The sequence below is a fragment of the Rattus norvegicus genome, chromosome 17, assembly GCF_036323735.1.
Source record: "Rattus norvegicus strain BN/NHsdMcwi chromosome 17, GRCr8, whole genome shotgun sequence".
Classification (NCBI taxonomy): domain Eukaryota; kingdom Metazoa; phylum Chordata; class Mammalia; order Rodentia; family Muridae; genus Rattus; species Rattus norvegicus.
The window spans coordinates 70,201,869-70,220,244 of NC_086035.1; the positions used below are offsets into that span (position 1 = coordinate 70,201,869).

The window sequence follows — 18,376 nt, forward strand, 5'->3', positions numbered from 1 at the left end:
AGGACTGAAGGAACTGAAGGGGTTTGCAATACCATAGGAGGAACAACAATATCAACCAACCAGTCACCCCAGAACACCCAGGAACTAAACCACCATCCAAAGAGTACACATGGAGTGACCTATGGCTCCAGCCACATATGTAGCAGAGGATGGGCCTTGTTAGGCATCTATGGGAGGAGAGGCCCTTGATCCTATGAAGGCACGATGCCCCAGTATAAGGGAATGCCAGGGCAGGGAGGACTGAATTGAGTGGGTGGGTTGGTGAGGCCTCACAGAAGCAGGGGGAGGGGAGATGGGATAGGGGGTTTCCGGAGGGGAAACCAGGAAAGGGGATAACATTTGCAATGTAAATAAATAAAATATCCAATAAAAATGGAAACTTGAAATATAAAAAATTCAAGACAAAAAACAAACAAAAAAAAAAGAAAGAAAGAAAAAGAAAAAAGGAAGAACTATTCTGAGTAGTCTGAAGATTCCCTGGAAGATTCGATACTCAGTGTTCTTTGATGAGCAGGTTGGCAGAACACGGATACAGATAATTTTGGAGCCAAATGTTCTATTTGGTGTTATTATGCTAGCCCTTTAATTTTTGTGTATTTTGAAACGTATTTACGATAGCAGAATATCATGTTCTTGCCAAACATTTATCGTTGCTTGTGGAATTTCAGAGGCATAGCCTACAGTACAGTCACATCATTTACTCCTCAGGAGGCTGTAAGTGAGAAAAATATGTTTATAAATATATTCATCTTGTTGTGCAATTTTAACATACATTTCACTTTTTTCATTTTGTCTAGATGTGTGTGTGTGTGTATGTGTGTGTGTGTATGTGTGTATGTGTGTGTGTGTGTTTGTATATACATGTTTACATGTGGATGGATACTCTTGTGTGTGTGTTTCTAATAAAAACTGTTTTCAAGCTTTTTTTTTTTTTTTGGTTCTTTTTTTTTTTTTTCCGGAGCTGGGGACCGAACCCAGGGCCTTGCGCTTCCTAGGTAAGCGCTCTACCACTGAGCTAAATCCCCAGCTTGTTTTCAAGCTTTTAACAAAGTGGAAAAAGACATGGTTTCAATAAAAAAATTAAAGTTGTTTATAAAACCTATTTTTTTTTTGGTTCTTTTTTCCGGAGCTGGGGACCGAACCCAGGGCCTTGCGCTTCCTAGGCAAGCGCTCTACCACTGAGCTAAATCCCCAGCCCCCATAAAACCTATTTCTTAAAATGAAATATTTGTTTAACTTCATATGGTTATTGAGAAAAATTGCTTCTCGAGTTGTAGAAAGTGTTAGTGTATATATTAAACAACATTTTAAATGCTGTAATATATTTCTTTGATTTGCTTTGAGTATGATATAATTGATTGCTTTAGGCAAGTCTTCTTCTGTAGTTGCGATCGGCCTAGAACTCGCTTATGCCACCATTAAACTAGTGTTGATCTCTTGCCTGGTTTCCCAAGCCCAAGGATCGCAAGGCTGGCTTCGTGCCTCGTTTCTCAGTGTCATTTATGTTTGTGGAAATGTTTCAAGAAGAACCCAGAATTTTCCAGCACGTTTTCCTCTGGGGTCACCAGATGTTCCCACAGAGCCTTTGTTCTAATCCCCTCTTGTTCTTGTACCTAAGAACATATTTTATTTTTCTAATACTTTTGAAAGGATGCTGCACATAAAATATCCCAACATAAATATCTCATACATCTCACAAATTTCTCATACAAAGGCACAATCTGTCAACTCAGGAAATCAGTGTTGGCGCAATGCCAGTCTTTCACAGTCAGACCTCTTATGGGTTTTAGCAATTGCCCCTATAAATATTACACACACACACACACACACACACACACACACACAGACACACACACACACACACACACACACACACACACACACCACGAACACAAACCACCACAACTGTAACCACCATCACCACCACCACCACCACCACCACCACCACTAATCAATATGATTGATCATGGGGTTGCCTGGCCTGTCTAATTTTCTTTAATTTAGAACAGTTTTTGAGTCGTTATGTAATTGATTATATTATTATGGTAGAATAATATTTAACTATTTTGCTATATATTCTCAGTATTATTTTAGCTGATGTTTTCTCATGGAATTTTTTTACATAAATCATAGTAATATCACAAAACTGAGCATGTTATAAGGTAACCAACACCAGTTAACCCCATTCCTACAGTGATACTTTTCCAGTCATAAAGACAAATGACAATTTTATAAATGAGAACTAGGTACTGAAAACTATGTCAAAGGCAGGTAATTCCATGTTACTTTTAAGATGTGTGGAGTTATTTCATATTATAGAGAAGTATCTAAAACATATAAAAGCATATAATTATATTAGGTTTTAAATTTTTAAAATTTGTTCCCATTGATATATGTATTCACTTTAAATCCCAGTCTCAGCCCCTAATGCAAGATCTCCCTTACATGGCCCCTACCTCCCACCCCTCTTTCCCCTTCTCTGAGAAGGGTGAGGTCTCCCCTGAGACACTTCAAGTCACTGCAGGACTTGGTATGTTCTCTCCTACTGAGGCCAGCCAAGACTGACCAGTTAGGAGGACAGGACCCACAGGCAGATAACAGAATCAGTGTAAGCCCCTGCTCCTGTTGTTATGGGACTGCCATGAAGACCAAGCTGCTTATCTGTCATCTCAGTGCAGGGGGCCTAGGTCCAGCCTGTATGCTTTTTGGTTGGTGGTCCAGTCTCTGGGAGCCCCCAAGGGTGCAAGTTAGTTGACTCTGGATTTTTCTAGTTCTATCTATTTGGTTGCAAGTATCATGACGCCCATGTTTTTTTAATAGCTGAGTAGTATTCCACTATGTAAATGAACCACAGTTTCTTTATCTATTCTTTGGTTGAGGAACACATGGATTGTTTACAGTTTCTGACTATTAGAAATAAAACTGCTACAGTAGTTGAGCCATTGTCTTTGTAGTATGTTGGAGGATTTTGGGGATATGCCCAGGAGTGGTACAGCTGGGTATTGAGGTAGGCCTATTCTCAATTTTCTGAGAAAATCCCGAATTGATTTCCAGAGGAGCGGTACAAGTTTGCTCTCCCACCAGCAATGGAGGAGTGTTCCCCTTGCTCCACGTTCTCTCTACCAAGTGCTTGAGTTTATAATCTTGACCATTCTGACAGATGGAAGATGGACTCCTAGAGTTGCTTTGATTTCCATTTCTGTTGTGGATTTGGTCTAATGCTTGTATTCTATTCATTGAGTTCTAAAACTTGCTTGAAGATACACATGTAAGGCACTGAGGGTCCCTGCCCCCAGTTGGTTCTGATTGGTAAATAAAGTTGCCAGCAGCCAATGGCTAGGCAGTGAGACAGAGGTGGGACTTTAGGATTCACTGGCAAGGGGACCAAGAGACAAAATGGAGTTAGAACCACCATGCTGGGAAAGGAGTAAAGACTAGGCCTGAGGGGTACAGAAGAGAATATGTATGAATCATGTAAGCGCTTGGGAAAAGCAGCTCCACTCCTTTCCCCCACTGGACAACAAAGACGGAATATAGATTTTAGTAAATAATAACTAGGGAGGGGAGGTGTTAGTTAGCCACATGGAAGTTTGGAAGTGCCCAGGCATTGAAATGTTTAAGGCACATAAAAATAGAAGGCTGCGTGTGTGTGTGTGTGTGTGTGTGTGTGTGTGTGTGTGTGTGTGTGTCTTTCATTCAGGAGCCCAGAACATTGGGATAGGTAGCTAGGCATGCACTACCACCAGGGCGATCTGAGTGGAGTTTAATTGGTGATGACAGTACATTTCCCTGATGACTAAAGTCATTGAACATTTCTTTGATTGCTTCTTGACTATTAGAGATTCCACTGTTGAGAATTCTCTGCTCATCTCTGTACTCTATTCTTTAATTGGATTACTTGGTTTATTGGTGTTTAACTCCTAGAGTTCTTTATATATTTTGGGTATTAGCCTTCTGTCAGGTGTAGGGTTGATGAAGATCCTTTCCCAATTTCTAGTCTGCTCTTTTGGTTTTGTCCTATTGACAATGTCCTTTGACTTCCAGAAGCTTTTCAGTTTGATGCGGTTCCATTTATCAATTTTTTTTATCTGAAAGCCTGAGCCATTAATGTTCTGTTCTGGAAGTTGTCTCCTGTACCAATGTATTCAAAGCTATTTGAAATAGAAGTTCCTGGTTGTGTCATGTGATGCTGACTCATGGTGTTTTTCCAAGGCAGACTCATTTGATGTTTTATGGAGGCAAGACCTGTGGGAGGACCTGTGGTATTTCAAGAGAGTAGAAGTGGGACTCCAAAGACAGGAGCAGCCCACTTGCATAGCTACCTGGGCAATGCTTCTTTGGTCTTGCATCTTAAGTGATCTTCCCTTCATTGAGAGGCATGGCAGAAAACTCCTGGCATTCTGGCTGGTCCTGTTTGCTCCTGCTGACTCACGCTAATTCAGTGGAGGCCTCTAGGTTTCTACTATTGTTGATTGATCTTGGGTGACACTTTTGAACTGGACTGTTGGTGACACTACTGAACTGTACTACAGCTATCCTGACACACAGAGATGGGAATCACCCAAAGAACTACTTCTAAATAGGTCTACATCCCCTTATCCCATGTATCAGCCTTTCTCTCCTACATTTGAACATTGAGCTAGAACTAAAGGAGAGAGAGAGAGAGAGAGAGAGAGAGAGAGAGAGAGAGAGAGAGAGAGTCCTTATTAAAGTAAGTTTTGAAAAATCTAAGCCTAGAGCTATTTCCCACTTTCTGTTAAATTTAGTGCATCCGGTTTCATGTTGAGGACTTTGTTACAATTGAACTTGAGTTTTGCTCAGAATGTTCAGGGTACATTCTTCTACATGCGAACATCCAGTAACACAAGCACCTTTTGTGGAAGACGTTTCCATTTTTCCACTGCATGGTTTTCATTTGTCTGTCAAAAATAAAGTGTCTGTAGCTGCATGGCTTTATTACAGGGTCTTTGATATAATTCCTTTGCTGAACCTGCTTATATACCAATACCATGAAGTTTTTAATATTATAGCTTTGTAACAGAGCTTGAGATGGTGATACATCCAGAGTTCTTTTATTGTACAGGATTGTTTTAGCTAGCCTGTAACTTTTATTTTCCATATGAAGTTGAGAATTGCTCTCTCGATGTCTGTAAATATTTGAATTGGAATTTTTATGGGAACTGCATTGAATCTGTAGACTGCTTTTGGTAAGATGGCCATTTTCACTGTTGATCCTACATGATGACGGGAGAACTTTCTATCGTAAGATATCTTTTTTGATACCTTTCTTCGGAGCTGGAAGTTCTTGTTATACAGGTCTTTTACTTGCTTGGTAGGATTACGCCAATATATTTTATATTAACTATAGCTGTTGTGAAGAGTGTTGTTTTCATGGTGTCTCGCTCAGTCCATTTATCACTTCTATAAAGCAGAACTACTGATTTTTTTGATATATTACCAAGAAGCTTAATTTAAAAAATTAGTAAGTTTACCACGGTGTCCCAGTGAGGGAATTTAGATACAATAATCGAAGGTAGACAGCATATAGAGTCTTTTCTATGCTCAGTATCCATTTTCAAAGATAGCAAATAAGTGGAATCAATAAATAGATTGCAGTGTTAAGCATGCTTAGCTGTTATTAAACAATAATTTTTCATGGACAGTAGCCAAGTAAATAGTCTATGATAAGAGACACTGCAGGAAGAACATGCTGTGCTGACTTTAGTTAACTCACGAGACACAGATATCGCAACTTTTTAATAAACATCGATATATCCCTTTTAGGCATGAATGTTTTATCACTCTACATTTAAAGAAAATGTAAAATGGCTGATTTTGTAACTATGAATAATAATCATGGGTAGATACTTAATTTGCTGAAACTTATACAGAAAAAAAATTTAGCACACTAGGTTTACTTAATGGATGAAAAATTTTTAGACTTAATGATTATTATCCTTTAATGCATTTTTGTTTTTTTATTTTTTAATTTTCTTTTTAAAATTATTATTAAATTAAAATTATTATTATTATTTTATTTATTTACATTTCAAATGTTATCACCCTTGCAAGTTTCCCCACCACAACCTCCTATCCCATCCACCTCCCTCTGCTGCTGTGAGGGTGATCCCCCACTCACCCACTCATTCCCAACTCATAGTCCTGGCACTCCCCTACACTGGAGCATCAAGCCTTCACAGGACCAAAGGCCTCCTCTCCCATTGATGCCAGATAGGGCCATTGTCTGCTACATATTGAGCTGAAGTCATGGGTCGCTCCATGTGTACTCTTTGGTTGGTGACTTAGTCTCTGGGAGCTCTGCATCTGGTTAGTTGATATTGTTGTTCTTCCTGTGGGGTTGCAAACCCCTTCAGTCCTTCTCCTACTCCTCCAGTGGGGTCCCCATGCTCAGTCTGATGGTTAGCTGCAAGCATCTGCATCTGTATCAGTAAGGTGCTGGCAGAACCTCTCAGGAGACAGCTATATCAGGCTCTTGTCAGCAGGCACATCAGCAATAGTGACTGAGTTTGGTGTCTACATATGAGATGGATTCCCAGGTGGAGCAGTCTCTGGATGGCCTTTCCTTCAGTCTCTGTTCCACACTTTGTCCCTGTATTTCTGTTTGACAGGAACAATTCTGGGTTAAAATTTTGGCAAGGGGAGAGGGGTGGTCCCAATGGCCATGCCTAACCTCTTGATATCGACTCTACAGGTTCTCTCTCCCCTTTGTTGGGTATTTCAGCTAATGTCATGCCCATCGGATTCTGGGAACCTCTTGTTTTGCTGGCGTCTGTGACTTTCTGTTGGCTACCCCCATTTCCCCATCCCCCATTGCTACACACCTCTGTTCAATTTCATGATCCTCTGTATATCTACCCATATCCTCCCACACCTGATACTGCTTTCCCCCCACTTTTTTCCTCTCCCCTTCCTCTCTTCCTCCAAAGTTTCTCCCACCCTCTACCTCCCATGATTATTTTGTTCCCCCTCTAAGCAGGAATGAATTTTCCAATGAACTTCTTATATGATATCAGCAGTAGTAAGTGGGGCCAGGCATTACCATGTGGTTGTTTTCTCTAGTCCACTCATATACAAATATTTAAAATTAATTGAATTATTTTATGCAATTGCCTATAGTAATGAATATGTAGTAATGAATCACAAAATGGTCCTAGGTTTTAAGGTACGAAAATATGTTTGATTAACTTTCTTTGCAACACTGAGTACTGGGTATAAATCCTTCCCAATGCCAGTCAAGTACAGGTTACATCCTTAGTACTGATCAAGTTATTAAATTTTCCATTGTGTGTTTAAAATTGTTCATTTGGGAAGGGGACTGGGAGAGACAGCTCAGTTGATAAAATTCTTGTTATACAAGCACACGGAAGTGAGTTTGGATCCTTGCACTAATTCAAAGGGCCAGATGTGCCAGGCACATCTGTAATCCCAGCACAAATGAGGTAAAGCCAGTTAAATTCCAGAGGCCAATCATTCAAGAAAACCTGGAAGGCTCCTCATTCAGTGCAGTTCTTTTTCTTAAAACTTAAGGTAGAAACTAACAAAGAAATGTCTAATATTGATATCTAGTTTTCACACACAAATACACACTCACTCACAGATACATAGTCACATATTCACCTCATAAAGAAAAATAATTTATTAGAAAATAAATTTTATACTTGCTTGACTATAAAGGAATATTCTTTCCTGAGCTATGCCTGATTTCACCTACCATTCTTGAGGTTCTGCATGAAGTCCTTGACTTAAACCAAAGCTCGATAATGTCTTAGAAGTCTAAAGAAGAAAAGTGGAAAGTTTTCTCATGTTTCTAGAGGTAAATTCTGATTGTAATTGCTCTGTCTTTGTCTTGAATACTGACTTAATATTGAAAGTAGATGATATATATTTCATACATGTGATGTAGTTACTGTATCTTATGACATTTTTACAAGGAGCTATGCCTAAGTCTTAAAAATATGAATAGGCAGGGCAAATCATTATGTTCTTCTGAAAAAATTAGATATTTTAACTATACAAAATAGAGTTGATTTTCAGGGGAGAAAACAGAGCATGGCATTTAAATGCACAGTGCACAGAATTTTTGTGAAGAGGGATAAAATCCGGTATAGTCATATCTGTTCAACCCCAGCACTCTCAACTTGTTATATCCTTAGGATTCTTTAAATTACTGTTGTTTTCTGAATTTTGGGTGAATGATGACTGACTTAACTCTAAGAATTGTTTTAGTGTGTGAGTGTGCACATATGTTGAGGTTAACATGTTTGTGCAAGTGTAAGTATACATATATTTCCTGTATGTGGAGGCTGAAGACAACTTTTCGCTTCACATCATTCCATCTTGCTTTGTTTTTTAAAGACAATCTCTTCAGGGCCAAGAAGCCCCTGATTGATTCAGGTAAGATGGCTGTCCAGTGAGCCATAGAGGTCTGCCTGCCTTTGCTTTTCCAGAGCTATGATTCCAAGTGTGAAGTGCGAGGCTTCTCTTTTGGCTGTGGTGCTGAGATTTGAATTCAGGTTCTCGTGGTTTCAAGACAGTTTGACTGAGTTATTTCTCTGTGCTAATATTATTGCTACCAGTTTAGTTTTTTTTTAATGGAATTCCTGAATGTTGGAATGAGTGGTCACCTGGTTCTTATCCCTTCTCTTGGGCTCTTTTCCTTCTGTTGATTTGCCTTATCCAACTTTAATGTGATAGAATTTGGTTTATCTTATTATATTTTATTTTTATATGAGTGAGTAAGTGAGTGAATGAATGAATGAATGAATGAAATATATCACAGGACAAAGGTTATCAACTGAACTGGATATATTAAGCACTCCAGGAAAGACTTTGTGTTCAGGAGTGGCTGACCAACAGGTAATGGATTTTGCAGATTTTGTGTTTGTGTGTGTGCCTGTGCATATGGGTGCCCATGTGTGGTTTAATTGAGTTACAATTTGGTACTCGTTTATTTTTTCTTCTGTGGGTATTTTTAAATTTTGTTTTCTTGCTTTATTTTCAGGGGGATTGTTGTCGTATTGGATTTTTGTTTTTATAGGAAGGAACTGAAGGATGGATGGATAAGGAATGGGGAGGATCTGGAAAGACTTGGAGGAGGAGAAGAATGTTATCAAAATATATTTATGGTTAAAATAATAAAATATAATAAAAAGAACAACATTTGAATGAGATTTAAGTGACAGATGATATTCTCAATCCATTTTGAGTCGGTTAAAGTCATGTGACAGGGTATCTTTAAAGAAGCAGAACCTCCCATGTTTTTTAAGTACATATTAGTAAGTTCAAAGAGAAAAATGGCTATCTACCTATCTATCTACCTATCTATCTATCTATTCACCTATCTATCCATCTATCATTCATCTATCCTTTCCAAGTCTTTTGAAAAAGTGAAACCATATTGAGTGATGTTGTTTAGAAAGTGTGAGAGTTGGGAAAGAGTTTAAAACCAGCTGACACAGCTTCTTGGAGATTAAACTCTGAGGTCATGTTTGTCTCTCAATGGAGAAAATTTTCTTGATCATCTGAGCAACTCTTTTTCACAATAAAATCCTCTAGAAGCATCTTTATTATGTAACTTGCTCCTTGTTTTGTTCAATTCTCTAATTTTCTGATACCTTTCTTTCCTTAGCATCCTCGACTTGAGACTTCTTTACTTCTTGTACTAATCTCCACAGGATTCATGCATTATTCCCCTTTGAAGAATTGTCTGCAGCTGCATTCTGGTAAACTGTTTAAGCATATTCACTCCTGTGCTCTGGAAACTTCAGTGTTCACAGCTCCTTTAGGACTTGCTTCAGGGATTTATAATTGCACTGTAGAGAATATTACTTAATTTTCTCAGTGTCACAATAACACATATTTACAGCTTTTATTAGGAACAAATCAATTGAGATAAATGCTTGAGTTTTTCCAAATGTCGAGTTCATACAAATAGATGTAAAAGCTTTGTTCTAAGTAAATCCATCACCTTGCATATATGAAAGAAATTGGGAAATAGGATTTTAGAAATTAAGATTATGGTTGAAGCGTTTCAGTTATTTAATTCAATGAGGGTTTTGTTGTTTGCTTGTTGTGACACATTATGTATAGACCAGTTTGGCTAAGATTTTCCTGTCTACAAAGTAGAAGATAGGATTGAATTTCTAATTTCCTGCCTTAGTGCCAAAGTGATATATATGTAATATATGTGTGATATGTGTGATATATGTATACGTATGTGCCATTGCCCCTAGTTTTATGTAGCACTAAGGTACAACCATTAGACAAGCATTCTACCAATCAGGGTGTATTGTATATCTCAGGATGAGTTTTATGTATACTATTATTAGGACTTGAACCAAGTAATTGTGGTTTCTCAGAGGGTTGTATTACAAGCACAATTCAGATAAGAGGAAATGAGAACAAATGGAGATTACTTTCATCATGCATAAGATGATTTATTTGAACAGAGATTTTATTTTTGGGTTTTTTTTAATGACATTCTTATTTTGGTTTTCAGATGTCCTTCATAGACGCCTACAAGTCAAATGGCATTTCAAGAGAGAAACCCTCAGAGCTTCTCTGTCACCTCCTTATATACAACAGTAGCAGAGATTAGGAGTCCATTCCACCTCAGTCTGGAGAGCTCGTAAATGAAATCTTATCAAAGTCCCTTAAAGAGCCTTTTGGTTTTTTTCTATATTGATGATGAAATTCTTTCTGTTTGAAAAATCATTTTCTGTAAAGTATATCATGTAAAATGTAAGCACAATATGTGCATTTCATGTGGTTATTTATAAGCATCAGAGCTTTGAAAAACCTCTGTTTACATTTGCAAGGAGTCTTCTGTCAGACATCTTTAGGCACACAGTTTTGATGTCTGCATTTGGATACGGTCATAAAATTTCTTTACACACCCTCAAACTGCAATACCATCAGCTAATGGCTGCTTCAATCAGCCACCTGTGCTGCAGGAGCTGAGCCAGCACAGACAAATGGACTCTGGTAAATAAAACATGAAATCGTCAAAAGATCTGTGACAAATGAGAGAAAGCATCCCATGCCCAGATCACGTGAGCAATCAGAGTGCACAGCACACCAATACCAAGTTCCTAATAATGCAATATTCATATAAAAGCCAATTGCACTTCACAGCAGGTCCTCAGCCACGTCTTTGCTTCTCCCTTTGTTGTTTTGTGCTATGTGGTGTTTGTGTGCACGCACATCTGTGTTCAGTGCTAACTTGCCCCCCTGCACGCCATGTTGAAACCCGGTTGATATCAGGTCATTCTTCACTCTCACCGTTTGCACTGATTTCGGGGACAGTGTCTCGATCACTGAACCAGGATATCACTGGTTTGCTTAGACTGACTGAGCAGAAAACCCCAGGATTGATTTACTTGTTCTGACTCCCAGCACTAAGTTTCAGGCTGCACCCAGCGTTCTTTATCTCAAAAGATTTATTTATTTTACATATGTGAATACACTGTTGCTGTCTTTGGCACACCTGAGAAGGACATTGGATCCCATTACAGATAGTTGTGAACTGCAACGTGGTTGCTGGGAATTGAACTCAGGACTCTGGAGGAGCAGTCAGTGTTCCTAAACACCCAGCCATTACTCCAGCCCCACCCACCCAGCTTTTTTATGATCCTGACCATCTAGACTCAAGTCCACTTGCCCATGCACCAAACACGTTACCCCTGACTGTCTCCGTAGCTCCTCATCAAGAGGAGCTTGTCTTCATATAAACTAGGTATTATTTTTAAGTAAATACTATGTGGTAATGAACTGAGGGAGGTGGGTTGAAGTTTAAAACTTGAAAAGGAAAAGGTTTGGGAAACATATTTGCACCTAGAATACACATTTACACTATTTAAACTTTGATATTAGAACATAAACATTTAGTATTTTCCAATAAGGCAGAGTATGGTATGTTCTACTTCAAGAAAGAATTATATAGTGTATAATGTATAATATATACACTTTCAGAGGCTACACTCATGAATTCTCAGCAACAACACTATCCAAGCACAAGCTGAATAAGAATGACAGACATGTACAGCAAACTGGATGGGGAAAAGCGCATGAAGGCTCAACTCCATACAACAAGCTGTAGACAACTCAGGGAAGCTGGGAACGGGGGAAGTGGTCCCCAGGGAAGAGTGCAGCAATTGGTTGTCTAGACCTAACCAGTCAAGCTTTAAATAGACAAGCTACATTTCTGAACACCCCCCCACACACGCACACACACACTCATGCCCACGTGCACACACACACAAACACACACATGTTTGTGTGTATATATATATGTGTGTGTATATATATTCATGTATATTCACATGTATGTGTATAAACACACACATTCACACATGTATATAGGTCCATATGTGTGTATAAACATATATGTATACAAACATACACATATATATGTATATATATGAATAAGTACATGCACATACATGTATATATGCACATATATGTATATCTATAAACACATATGCATATGTGTGTAAGTATATATTTATACAAATACACATATATGTATGTGTATATAAACACACATGTATATATACATATGTGTGTATAAACATATAGTTGTATACAGACAGACATATATGTGAATATATATATGTATAGGCATAGACACTTAAACACAAAGTTGGTTTATTTTCCCCTGTTTTTAAACTTTATTTTTTCCATTTATTTATTTATTTATTTGTTTATTTATTTTACATCATGGTTGCTACACCCCTTTCCATTCCCTGCTTCAGAAGTCTCTCCCACCCCTCTCCTTCTCCTCTGAGACTGTGCTTCCCCCTTTCCCTGGTTATCTCCATATCAAGTTTTAGGGACAGCCCCACTCGCTTTGTTGGGGTATGCCATTAAGACTGAGCAGCACATCTCCTGTATATGTGCGGGGAGCCTTGATTCAGCCTGTATATTTTCTCTGAGAGCCCCCAAGGACCCAGGTTAGTTGACTCTCCTCATCTTTCTGTGGAGTTTCTATCCGCTCAGGGCATTCAATTCTTCCCCTAACTCTTCCATATGGGTTCCCAAGCTACGTCCAATATTTGGCTGTGGGTCTCTGCATCTATTTCAGTCAGCTGCTGGGTGGGGGCTCTCAGGGACAGTTATGCAAGGCTCCTGTCTGCAAGCATAAAAGTGTATCATTAACAGTGTCAGGGATGGGTGCTTTCCCATGGGATGGGTCTCAAGTTGGGCCAGTGTTTAGTTGATCAGTCCCTCGGTCTCTGATCCGTCTTTGTCCCTGCATTTCTTTTAGATAGGGGTAAATTTTGATTCAGATGTTTTGTGAGTGGATTGTAGTCCTTATCCCTCTACTGCTTGGCTACAGGAGGTGGCCACTTCCGGTTCCATATCCCCACCGCTATGCATATCTTCCAGTGTTGACATTTTTAGTTGTTTTATGTATGAATGGTCATAGATATTATACCTTTTTTTGAGACCAAACAATAACAACAACAGTAACAACAACCAAATTACTGTGAAATTTAATAAAAGATCAGGAATTCCCTGATTCTTGGTTTGTTTGCTTGCTTGTTGAGGAGTATATGTTAAAAGTCTGTGAAAGTAGTTATAAAATTATAAATTATAGTATAATACACAATTTCGAACTCCCAAATATGGCTTTTCTCATAGTACCGAAAGCATCTACTTTCTCATTACTCATCAATCTTCCAAATGGATTTCATTAGATAAACTTTTAACCATCAAAGCATTCCTATGGAATATGGATTAATTTTCAAAAAGCAAGAGCCTGAGGTACAGGAAACAAAGATATTCTTAAAGCTACAAAATGAATTTGCATCTTCCCATGAATTCAAACCAAGCAGTGTGGGCGCAATGCCTCTCCTCCTAGTTACAAGGCTGCAATGGCTCACTGTCCAAGATAAAGAAAAGAGTCTTTATGTCAAAATGTTGGACAAAGCTATGAGTATCAGAGTTCACATTATTCTCCCATCGCTGCTCTTCCTTTATGAGCCTTCTTATACTAATCCACGTAGCCTTACTTTGCAGTTCCTCTTCTACCATAGATTTTGAAAGATCAAAGCGTTTCAGAAATTCTGAAGCCCCATCAAAATGTAATCCCCTCTGAGAGGGATGGCCATAGCTGGCCTGAAAATTCAAGCAATCCTGCTGTGAAAAAATGAGAAATGATTACTTTGGACATGGGAGAAATGCCTTTAGCTCCAAGCCTCGGCTTCCTGTGTAGTATATATAAAGCGCAGATTAAACCCCCAGCTAATGTTCTAGCCAAAAGAAGCACTTGTGTATATCCTTAGCTTTTCCACTTAGACAAGATGAAGAGCTAAGTGCATACAGCTGGAAGTTAAGCCATTTGTTCCAGATGGCGCAGATACTTCAAACTTGATGCTCCTAAGGCTATGGAGACACAATGAATTTCATTCTAGCGGATTCAATAATGCATTTGCTACGTTCATTTCTCTAACATATGAATAGGATGTTGTATCAACAAAAGTGGCTGTCAATGCCCACAAAGCAGAGTACAACAATGAAATAATTGTCTGTAAGACAAGACTTTAAATATGCCTTTGACTCACTGATATGTTTGTTTTGTGTACGTATATTTCCGATTTAAAAATTACTTTTACAAGCTGGAGAGATGGCTTAGCAGATAAATCACATGTCACATAAACATGAAGACCAGATTCAGATCCCTAGAGCATATGTAATGCCAGGCACACGCACCTGTATATGTACCCCATATACATGCAAACAATTCATACATACATATACCCGACACAAAGTATATATTATATAATTATATATTACATATATATAACATTTTAATTGATTACATCTTAATTACATTTCTATGGAGATAAAGCGCTAAGAAACACTTTTTTTATTTGCAAGTATGTATTTATAGATGAGTCCATATGTTGTGTTTTGCCTGAGGAATATGAATCAGAGATAAGAATCAGGAATAAATCTTTGTGCTCTGGACATTAGGGCTGTCAATCATTAAAGAAAAAGCCCAAGGCCTGATGTCAGACTATCAGGCTGTTGCACATGTTTTGCCCTTTAATTGTTTTTGTTTCTGTTTTCCTGGATGCTGCTGTGACCAATGTAATTTCCTATTGTGGTCACGGATGCATGTTTTCACAGTTGTTGAAGTCTCTAAGGCATCATCACCCAGTTTCTAGCATACCTCAGTCTCTCAGTCTGTGTTGCCTGCACGCTGATCCAAGAAACCCTAACTACTGAGTATCAGCACTTCTTCCGTCCTCCCGCCTGGAGGAGGGTTGGAGGCAGCCACAAAGTCATTTACTATGAAGCCTGTACATACTGGAAGGAACATAGGATATATTCATTCTTCATTTGACTCCTAGTTTCCTCGCTATTGAACAACTGTAAAGTTAGCAGATGATGGTAGCTCCCCATGGGCATCTTAAGAATTGCATCTTTAAAAAGAAAATTAAAACCACCTTATTAACAACAAAATTTGTCAATTGATCCAACTAAGGTAGTGCTTACATAGTATAAGCAGCAGCCATAGTGCATGCGCCACACATCTTTACATATTAGAGGTCCAGCCTGATAGAGAGGGTGACTGACAGGACTTCTACAGAGAAGAGAGCAATTTGAAGGAAAGGATAAAGCTATTAGCACACAGTACATGTTTTTCTAAGAGTAACATAAGGATCATTGGGTGTTTATTTTAATCACAAACACCTAGACTGATGGTCATTGTACACGGCACCTTTGTTTCACTGTAAATGTGTCAGATCTCAAAATGTGGTTTGCTCAGATCTCCAAAAATGTTAAAAGACCTGAGAAATGAGAGGAGACACCGTACGTCTTTTATTTCAGCTAATGGCACACACAGAAATACATTCATTTATGATGCCATTAATAAATTCATTCAATGTCTGCATTAAGATTCATTCAATGTCTGCATTAAGAAGTCTTTCCTGAATGAATGTAATTGTGGATGCATTCCTGAGGGAATGGAGCAAAGTGTCATACCCTGAGAAACTATGACAATGTTTCAAATTAGACAGAAAAACCATGTAACTAAAACATAGATTTAAATGGTACCAAATTCTCCACAGGATGCAGTCTTCAAGGCCATGTGCCGATGGCTAGCTAAGGCCATTTCTCCTACTTTATTGTCAGTTATCAAGACTATCAGAAGGCTATTTCCTGCTTGAAACTCTTCCACATACTTTAATAAACTAAAGGACATTGTTTTTTGAAGAAATCAAGGAACAGAATTACAGCATTAGATGGGAAATGTCTCATCAAACAAAAGGGTCTTCAATGAACCAATGAGTGTCCTAATGCTACTAAAAGCAAGGTAGTGCCCTAAGCAGAAATTTGCATGAAGAATTCATGGGTAGGAGGAGAAATATGTGGGAAATAGTTGAACATGGTTTAGCATTGGCAGGACCCTACTAAGATGGACAGCTTTTGCTACATAATGATGTCATGAAAAATTCTTCCCATCATGGAATGAACATAAACCCATTTGCTACATAATGATGTCATGAAAAATTCTTCCCATCATGGAATGAACATTAACCCATGAATAATGAATATTGCACTTTTAGGAGATTTCACCAAACTGAAGACCATCTGCTAAGAAAGAACAAGAGAATGAGCAAACTTGTGGCAGGTCACATACAAAATGGCTATGAATAGCAAGAAAGGCTCTGATATAATGTGGGCATAGGTGAGGGGTCTTACCTGTTAGCTGTGAAGAGGAGATATTCTCAGAGCTCTCTCAAAAACAACAGTCCATAAGTTTCTACCTTAATTACATTTAGTGAGGTGGGGGAGGTGTGTGTGTGTGTGTGTGTGTGTGTGTGTGTGTGCGCGTGCGTGCATGCATGTGTGTGTGTATACATCACAGAACATGTATGGAGGTGAGAGGACAACTTTCAGGAGTTGGTTCTCTCTATCCACCACTGCACTCTCTCCCTGGCCCTGTTTAACTTGTACACAGATCCACACTTGTTATATGATAATGACATAAGACATCATGGAGACACTGATGCATTCCCAATCTTACTCATTATTATCTCACAAGTGAACTTTCAACCTGGTTTTCACTCCAATATCTGTCAATCAGGATTGTATTTGGTTCTATATAAGAGAGAATCTCAAAGCCTGGCAGTGATTTTCCATAGAAGTTTTCATTTTACCAAAAGAAAGAACCCTGTCCTGTGGCATTTCACTCATGGTAGTACAGGGACTTCCCATCTGACCATGCTCACACTGTCGTACCAATGCAGCTGCTGACTGTCATGTTGAAAGCATTGCGGGTGATAGGATGTACTGGCCACTGTTCTTATCGTCCTTCTGGAATCTCCTTATGTCACTGACTGTGTCCTTCTGGCAGAAAGCATCCGATCACCTGGAATGGTGGATATTGTATAGACCTAGACCACATATAGGAGAACGAAAGAGACATTGGCGTTCAAAGCAGCTAGTGTTACTGGGGCCCTCTTAGTCACTGTGTTTTACTTTCCTGAGGAGTTAGAGAAAGGATTGAAGGAGCTGAAGGGGTTTGCAACCCCATAAGAACTATAATACCAAGCGACCGGAGCTCCCAGGGACTAAACCACTACCCAAAGGGTGTCCAAACACAGACCTATGTCTCTAGCTGTATATGTAGCAGAGGATGGTCTTGTTGGGCACCAATAGGAGGAGAAGCCCTTGGTCCTGCCAAGGCTGGACCCCCTAGTGTAGGGGAATGTCAGGATGGGGAGGTAGGAAGGAGGGGGTTGAGGAGGGGGAACACCCTCGTAGAAGAAGGGCGAAGGGGGATGGAATAGGGGACTTATGGACAGAAAATCAGGAAAGGGAATAGCATTTGAAATGTAAATAAAAAATATCCAATGAGAAAAGGAAGTCAAGGTAAAAAAATAAATAATAATTACAATAATAAAAGACCTGCGAAGCAATGACTTAATGGTCCTATGTGGTTCAAAAACTCTGTCTTCTTTAACGTAAGGAGTCTTGCAATTTTTACAATGTTTTAATTTCCAACCTTCAACATGACTGGTCAGCTCTACATTTCTTTCGTTACTCATTCTAATGTTTAACTATGGACATTAGCAACAACAGGAGTTATTTTCGGCTGTAGTGCCTGTTTTGTTTCTTGTCATGATGTGTTAGAACAAATGGCCCCCATTTTCTGCTCATTTTACCTCTTGTGCTTAGCAACAATCTGGTGCTCACCTAGTTCCCAACCTTTAAGATGATTTTCTTTATGCAAAGCTATGCTTGGGTTGTTTTACTGAGCAATCATAATTTTCTTACATATGTTAAGATGCATATATGTATATATTTAAATTATTTTATTTATTTACGGTGCAAATGTTGG

At 38.8% G+C, this 18,376-nt stretch overlaps 1 long non-coding RNA gene across 1 annotated transcript; it reads left to right on the forward strand.

The window, feature by feature from the left end:
* Positions 1-9,646: 9,646 nt before the first annotated feature.
* LOC134482783 (uncharacterized) lies at positions 9,647-10,771 on the forward strand. The gene is made up of 2 exons (XR_010059330.1): positions 9,647-9,743; positions 10,520-10,771. It is a non-coding gene; the product is annotated as an uncharacterized LOC134482783 (long non-coding RNA).
* The last annotated feature ends 7,605 nt before the right edge of the window (positions 10,772-18,376 follow it).